Below are 9,361 nucleotides of genomic sequence, written 5' to 3'. Positions count from 1 at the left end.
ATTAATATTCACTCAGACTAATCTCACAGTGAAATCGGAAACAATAGGTTGACTTTTCTTTAAAATCGGTCTGTGCTTACCGAAATTCAAAACACTGCCCCCAGTGGCCAAAGTGGTAAAGGTTTGTTGGGCAAATTGGACGTGTGAGCTCCATTTTCAGGGTGAAATGTCCACAGAGGGGTGTTTAGGTTGTAATACAGTGAGGCTGAATGTATTCTTTATAAACTGTAATACCCAACCCAAACCCCTAAACTGAACTTAACCATCAGTGGAGTAAAAATGTATTGCTTGAGGGAAATCATGCTCATCACTGCTTATACAAATGTGATTACTTTCTGGTTTCAATGCAGAATCTGAACCCGGATCTCCCACCCTGCTTAGAAGAATTGATATGTGTGTAAAAAATAAATCAATAATTAAAATGTTATCAACTTTTAAAAAGTACTTCCTGCCAGCAGCTGATGCAAAGCATGACGTAAGTGCATCTGCAAGTTCACGCGAGAATTCGGAAACAGCGCTTATTTACAACAGAAGAACAAATGTCAAGCGAGAGTTTGGCCATTTCAAACAGCATCAGAGCCCTGGATGGAAGCGGCGATTTTAAGTTAAAAACTTTTTAATTATCGACTTGTTTTTTACATAAACCTATCGATTCACTTCAGACGACATTCATTGATTGACTGGAGTCGCATGGATTACTTTGTTGCTGCCTAAATATGACTTTTGGACCAAAAAAGGTGCTGGCACCCATGTACATCCATTATAAGGACCTGTCAGAGCTCTATCTTCTTCCAAAAATCTTCATTTGTGTTCTGCTGAAGAAAGACAGTCATGCATGCACATCTGGGATGGCATGAGGGTGAGCAGGGCTGGATTGGTAATCTGGCACACCGGCATTTTCCCGGTGGGCCGACGGTGGCCCAATCAGGGGCGGACTGGCCATTGGGAGAACCGGGCGGGCCAGCCGTGAAAGGGGCTGAATGGGCCGCGATAAGCTGAAATGAGCAGCCGTGTTATGCAGAACGGGCCACAAAACGGTGCCGCAATATGCTGAAGGGGGCAGCGATATGCAGAAAAAGACAGCGAAACCCATATATATTTGTACATTATTTGCATCTGACTTATGCAGACTAAATAGGTAAATTGATTAGACAACTGTTTATTAAAACTGTTCATGTAATTGTTATGTTAATTTTGAATAAATTTTTGAAGAGACACAGCCTCCCTTGCCTCCTCTGACGTACCGCCACTGGTTTTAACCCTGTCACATAAGACTGACTTAAAATAAGAGTGTGCTATTAAGTTTTACTCAATGATTTCAATACTTGGACCAATATATCTCAAAACTAGACTGGCAAAACAGAAAACAAGCTATTTAAGCTGAGCAAAAAACTTTTGTGGGTCTAAAAGCATTTGGGTGTCCCTCAAACCAACAAGTAACCATTAAATGAGATGATAAAATGTTTATGATTTTTCGCCAATAAAACAAAGATAGCACAAAGGCTACAACATGAAACTATTTATTTTGAAGTTGTTTATTATATGAATAGAAACAATTTATTTTCAGATATTTCCAAATATATAAGTAGTTTGAGAGTGCAGGGAGACTCGATTGCGTCATTCAGGGAAAGTTGACTCATGAATTCAACAGAAGCATATACTGTTTCATCAACTAATAATCTCGAAGCTATAAATCTGACTTTAAAGGTTTATATGTTTTTGTTCAAATGTCAATTCCACAATGGGGAAAAAAAAAATGGATGGTATTGTTATTTCCGGAAATGGACTGTTGCGCTCAGTTGCTTATAAATACGGCTGGGGGTTTGGGGGGAAAAAAAACCTAACCCCAAGTATTAAACCATTTGAGCTACGAACAAGAATGTTACCTCAAATTGTGTGGCTTATTGAAGAGAGGTGTACTGTCACTTTTCTAAGCAATCAGACCTGTGCTTTTTGAATAGCAGATGATTGAGAGTTCCTGTAGCTCAACTGGTAGAGCATAGTGCTAGCACTGCCAAAATCGTGGGTTCAATTCCCTGAGAACACACAAACTGAGAAACTGTATAGACTCACTAAGACCTTTATTAGGAACATCCGTACACCTACTTATTCATGTGATTATCTAATCAGCCAATTGTGTGGCTGCAGTGCAATGCACAAAATCATTCAGATAGGGTCAGGAACTAGTTAATGTTCACATCAACCATCAGAATGGGTAAAAAATGTGATCTAAGTGATTTTGACTGTGCATGATTGTTGGTGCCAGACAGGCTGGTTTGAAGATTTTTGTAACTGCTGATCTCCTGGGATTTTCATGCACAACAGTCTGTAGAATTTACTCCAAATGGTGCCAAAAACAAAACAAAAAACCATCCAGTGAGCGGCAGTTCTGCAGACAGAAATACCTTGTAATGAGAGAGGTCAATGGAGAATGACCAGATTGGTTTGAGCTGACAGAAAGGCTATGGTAACTCAGATAACCGCACTGTTCAATTGTAGTGAGAAGAATAGCATCTCGGAATGCACAACATGTTGAACCTTGAGGCGGATGGGCTACAACAGCAGAACACCACGTCGGGTACTTTATTTTAGGACTATAGTGTTTCAAATAAAGTGCTCAGTAGTGTACATAAAACACTACAAATCTCTTTGGATAAAAACATCAGCCAAATGCATGAATGTTAATGCAATATAATGTGGAAGATAAAACTTGCACACACAAAAAATCCATTAGAATTGCATTAAAGGCTGGGACCCGAGCCATATCTAGGGACCAGTCTATCATATAGACTTATGGCTAGGCTCTTTAGACTTGGATCAGTAAGTAATCACCCAGAACAGAACCATAGCAACCACTCATAAAATTCTAGCAATCACATAGCAACACACTTAAAAACATTTAGGACACCTTAACAACCACATCGCAGTGCTGGGGGCAACCATCCACAACACCCTAACATCATGGTAACAAGTTTTGTACAGACAAGCACCACTCACATTTTTTTCAGAAAATGTAAAAATCTAGCTGTTATTATTATATTCTGCCAGATACCCATGTATTATAAAATGATGATAAAGTGGCATTTGCAATTTTGCATTATAAATAATGACAAATGAGAAAGAGAATATGAACACTGTCCAATTCAAACATCTCTCCTCTCTTTGAACTCTGTTCTTCCCACCTCCACTTTTAGATAATAAACAGATAAAGAGAAAAATAGTGGACATATTTCTCCCAATATCCTCTTGGTGCTCAAAAAAACATGGACCAGAGCAGAGGATTGCAACTTTTGACAGATCCAAGGTTTCTGCTGGTTTTATATGACATCTCCATCTCCTATGACATTCTTGCCTGGATCTCCACACAGCTGGCAGATTTCCACCTGTCCCATGGGCTGATTTACACGCCAGTGCAGCAGCCCTTCAAAGTCAGTAGGGAGCATGGGGGAGCAAAACTGGAGACAAACCAGCAGGAGGCAAAGGCTGTCAGTGTTGGACCAGTCTTACATAATGTTGCCTTTTAGCACAGAGGAGTGAACTACAAGAACATTCCTTACACCAAGGCTTAGCAAATGAGTGGGGCGATGTGCACTTATCAACTGCATGTTTGTCAAAAGCACACCATTAGGTTTGACGATCCACGAAGGTGTCCATGTAAAAAAGTTGCTGTAATGGATTGTGGAGACAGAAGGATATCATAGACAAGATTGTGCATGTTCGCTGAGACCATAACTGGGGTGAAATGAGGTGATAAAGCTTACCAGGTGTTTTAGGTGATGAGTGTGCATGAAAACAAAGTTGTTCTTGAGTTAAACCTGTTTGAGGTGTGGAATGAGATCTTTAGGTGGTAAGGACTGTTTGAAGCAACTTTAAATTATCAGATGTTTTGGATCCATTCTGTTTGTAATAGGCACCATGGAAGGACAATTCAGACAAATGACAGCTATTATGGTGAAACAAGAAAGGAATATATAGATACCTCTGCTGGCACATAATATATTCTTCCACAGTAGGCCTACAAGAAAACAAAGTGGGGTTCAAAAATCTGAGCCCACATTGAAAATAATTTAAACCTGGAAATAATCCACATTTTAAACAAAGAAATTGTGTTAATGAAAAAAGAACTATTTAAGATTTTGCCATAATTCTAGGTCACTAATCAAATAAGCAAATTTGTGACAATGACCGTGTTAACTCCTTGGTATGAAAGGTCAGATTTCCTTGCTTCCATTCCATTTCCTTGCAACCCAAGTGCAGTTTATTTCCAATCGTGATAATAAGAAACCCTAACTATAAACGTGAACAAAACAAAATATAAACATGAACAACTTGACATGACATGGAAACAATGTTACATTAACAATACCTGACAAACGACAATGGCAAACATGAGGACTTAAATACAAGGACATGGGTAACAGGTAAACAAGACAACCAATCACAAGACTAAACTATAAACAAGATAAAAAGACTAAATGAACCAACCAATGAAAAGACAAGACTAATAACAAAGTAATCAAACAATGAACCAATGAAAACAATGCACAAGAACAGGGGAAACACATGACAAGATCACATGAGGGAACAGGAATTCACATGACATGAAACCATATGACCTGAACAGGAACTAAACTTTAAAATAAGACATGAAAACAAGAACAAAACCTATAAACGTGTCATATCCCCCCCACTAGGGGCGGCTCCCGACACAAAGTTCACTTTGTCACGTGGCAACTTGACGTGTTGGGGGGGGGGGGTGGGCGTGGCTACATGGCATGACATGGAAACATGGTATGTCAGGATCCTGACTTGGCCATGGTAGGTGTGGATGATGACTTGTTGGCCGTGGCAGCCATGACCGCTGGACCGTGAAGCGGAGGCGGGCCTGGATCGTGGAGTGGAGGTGGGCCTGGTCCGTGGAACAAAGGCTTGCTTGTGACATGGCATGAAGCAGTCTGGGGCTTGGCTGAGACATGGCATGGAGCAGACTGAGGTCCGGCTGTGACATGGCATGAAGCAGACTGAGGCATTGTTGTGACAGGCTCAGGCATGGTTGTGACATGGCCTGGAGCTGACCCTGGCGTGGCCGTGACATGGCCTGGAGCTGACTCTGGCGTGGCCGTGACATGGCCTGGAGCACACTGAGGATCCGGGGCAGAAGGTGGCACAAGCTCAGCGACCATGACATGGAACTCTGGCTTGGCAGCCATGACGTGGAACTCTGGCTTGGCGGTCATGACATGGGGCAAAGTCGTGGAAGGCGGAGCCATGGGAGGCTCGAGGAGCGAAGCCGTGGGAGGCTCGAGGGGTAAAGCCATGGAAGGCAGAGCCGTGGGAGGCTCGAGGGGCAAAGCCGTGGAAGGCGGAGCCGTGGGAGGCTCGAGGGGCGAAGCCATGGAAGGCGGAGCCGGGGGAGGCTCGAGGGGTGAAGCCGTGGAAGGCGGAGCTGGGGGAGGCTCGAAGGGCGAAGCCGTGGAAGGTGGAGCCGTGGGAGGCTCGAGGGGGCAAAGTCGTGGAAGGCGGAGCTGGGGTAGGCTCAAAGGGCGAAGCCGTGGAAGGCGGAGCCGTGGGAGGCTTGAGGGGCGAAGCCGTGGATGACTGGAAAAATGCTACAGGCATGGGTGCTGGCTTGTTAATCGTGGCAGGCATGGGCACTGGCTCATTAACCGTCTCCCCTACAGTGAATTGTGAACCACTTATCAGTAGGGTAAGGTTGATATACTGAGTAATGCTGTCGGTACACCGACCATTAGGCATCAGGGAGGAAACCGGCTCATTTAGCCCAGAATGGAAACAGTCCACCAAATCCACCCTGCAGGCCAGAGCACAGAATTCCTCTACATAATCCTCCAGGGGACGATTCCCCTGGTGAAGACGAAGAAGCTGAACTACTGGGTTCATCTTGTGTCGGTCAGGTATTCTTTAACGAAGCTCAGCAGGCAATGACAGGCAGACGAAAACGATGAAGAAGTGAGAAACCCAAGTGCAGTAACTATAAACGTGAACAAAACAAAACAAAACATAGACTTGACTTGACTTTGACATGGCATGACATGACATGACATGGCATGGCATGACATGACATGGAAACAACATTACATTAACAATACCTGACAAACGACAATGGCAAACATGAGGGCTTAAATTCAAAGACATGGGTAACAGGTAAACAAGACAACCAATCACAAGACTAAACTATAAACAAGATAACAAGTCTAAATTAACTTTAATCAATGAAAAGACAAGATTAATAACAAAGTAATCAAACACTGAACCAATGAAAACAAGGCACAAGAACAGGGGAAACACATGACAAGATCACATGAGGGAACAGGAATTCACATGACATGACACCACATGACCTGAACAGGAACTAAACTTTAAAATAAAAGACATGAAAACAAGAACAAAACACATAAACTTGACAAACATTCTCAAATCATGCTGGATAACATGGATCATCAGGTTTTGCTCAAACTAGTGAAAGAAATTTTTTAATCAATGTAAATTTTTTAATTAAACTTTTCATTGATATGCTGATAATATAATTTGTAAAGGAAAAAAAAAGCTGTATTAAATTAGAACAATGCAACAGAACGGACTTTTCAACCCCACTGTACGTTCCTGTGAAATACGTCTCTTTTCTGTATCCACCCCTTTCCTGATCCACGATTCATAATGGAAGCCTGTTTTCGTTTTCCAGTCTCCAGTGTTTACACTCACATCAGCATATGTTCTTAGCAGATATTTTGACATTTAGCGTATTCAATTTGTAAAAATTGGCCTTCATAGTGCTGATACTTTAGAGCAATGGTACTTAACTGGTTTTGCTTTAGGACCCAGATTTTACAGTGGACATCAAGTGACGATCTAACACAGTAAAAAAAACTTAACCAGGATTTAATGTAGCCTGGGTTATTTTATCTTGCATAGTTTTGCTCATGGTTTTCAAATATAAGGGCTTGTAGTTAGTCTTTCTAAAAAAAACCTCGCTTTGTCGACGCATGAATGTTCACTCCAGGTGTGCACAGCTTCATATGAATCCATTGTTTCTTATCAAAATGTTAATCGCGGCGAACATTTGGACCAAAAATTCTTGTTTGGTGTGCAAAGGCTTTATAACTTAAAATGGTTGTTTTTCCCATATCTGGAATATTTGTATTGGTAGTTTTTACAGTGCTTCTTATGGAGACCGGAACTAAAATAGTCCAGCCGCAATTAGAATCATAATGGCAGAGCCCAAAGTTTATTTAGGAGCCAACCGCTAATCTGATAATTGACTGTGATAATTGCAGCTATGAAGAATCAATTGCCATTTCAGATGCTGAAATAGGAGCAAGCGTCAATAATAGAAAATTGCCCAATTCTATTGCATAAAAAATGCCATGTGTTGAGATGAATGCCAAGGATTCCTGGAAGCAGTTTAACTTGGCTCTGATGAATCAAGAAAATATGAGAATTTCAGAAACAAAACACTTGCTTCCAGGCATTCACATTGACACTGGCATTTATAAAAATAGAATATGGGTGTGAAGAAAATTTTTGTTTTGATTCACAAATATGTGCCGGATAATTCCTGGAACCTCTTACCTACTTATTAATCTCACTGATGCCCAAGGACAAATCACATTTCCCCACAGGTAAAGCCTACAACCTATTACATGTTGAATATACAAACAAATATGTATGGAGTTGTTTTCCCACTACTGTCACTATGAGAAACTGCCACACCCAATCACAAATAGACCTTGTTTACAGCAGTGATATTTTTGTTAAACAAAACCTGAATCAAAGTGAAAACATTTTCGTTAAGTGAATTGAAAATAAAACTGAACATAATTGGAAAAAACTCATTAAAATGAAATAGAACAGGAATTTATTTTACAACACTAATTACAACAGTGATAACTAAAACAGCCATTGCGTGAAAACTGATGAAAACAACTAAACTGAAAGGACAAATCAAACATAAACAAATAAATAAATAACTATAATAACCCTTGTTTATAATTATCATATCGTTCTCAACAACTGTGAGACAGAATAGTTGATGGTTCTACAGTAACACTGAGACTATGGAGACTGTTTAACACTCCACACTGACTTTCTCTGTTTTCTGATGTTTTTGATAAGTGCAATGGAGCATGGAGGGTTCTGGCACGCCCATTGGCTAACTTCTGTCGGGGAACACAAGCAGTATGAGGTCTGTTTGGTATTAGATGGGAGGGTTAGACAGGAAATGGCTCAGGGGAGACTGACGTGGTCCCTCCATGGTCGGCACCAGTCCCAGAACCCCAAGCCTGGACCAGTACAAGGCCTCCGTGTTCTTCCCTGTCTTAAGGGAGGGGGAAAAAAGGGTGGATGAGGTTTAAACCAGAGCAAGAGGGACTAAAAGGCTGGGAGGGGTGACGGCTGGTGGGATTACATAAGGAGTTCAACACCCCAGCAGCCAAGCAAATTTTTGGCCCTTCCCCTAAATTTAATAGCTTTATAGCATGGGCCAAGTCCCATAGCTTCTGAAATTTCTCGGGTACTTTCACAAAACTCCTTGGTTTACTTCCTCTCTGATTGTAGAGAGATCATGGTGATCTGAAGAATTTAATATTATTGAGGCTTTGATTATTTGCTGCTAGATATACTTTAGAGACTTTGAGCTCAGTTAAAACATAATTTTTATGATGTTACGGGAGGAATGTGTCACAAAACACAGTGCATCGGACCCTGCTGCATATGGGGCTGTGTAGCCGCAGACTGGTCAGAGTGCCCATGATGACCGCTGTCCACCGTCGAAAGCACCTACAATGGGAACGCGAGTGTCGGAACTGGACCTTGGAGCAGTGGAAGAAGGTCGCCTGGTTTGATGAGTCCTGTTTTCTTTTACATCACGTGGATGGCCGTGTACGTGTGCGCCATTTACCGGGGGAAGTGATGGCACCAGGATACACTTTAGGAAGATGACAAGCCGGTGGAGTGTGATGCTCTGGGCAATGTTCTGCTGGGAAACCCTGGGTCCGGCCATTCATATGGATGTCAATTTTACACGTACTACATACCTAAACATTGTTGCAGACCAGGTACACCCCTTCATGACAATGGTATACCCTGATGTCAGTGGCCACTTTCAGCAGGATAATGTGCTCTGCCACACTGCACACATTGTTTGGGAATGGTTTTAGGAACATGATGAAGAGTTCAAGGTGTTGCCCTAGCCTCCAAATTCCCCAGATCTCAATCCGATTGAGCAGCGGTGGGATGTGCTGGACCAACAAGTCTGATCCACAGAGACTCCACCTTGCAACTTACAGGACTTGAAGGATCTGCTGCTAATGTCTTGGTGCCAGATACCACAGGACACCTTCAG

Source organism: Myxocyprinus asiaticus, chromosome 16 (genome assembly GCF_019703515.2).
Source record: "Myxocyprinus asiaticus isolate MX2 ecotype Aquarium Trade chromosome 16, UBuf_Myxa_2, whole genome shotgun sequence".
NCBI lineage: Eukaryota > Metazoa > Chordata > Actinopteri > Cypriniformes > Catostomidae > Myxocyprinus > Myxocyprinus asiaticus.
The sequence above is the reverse complement of the archived record's forward strand: the minus strand, read 5'-3'. Positions refer to the sequence as shown.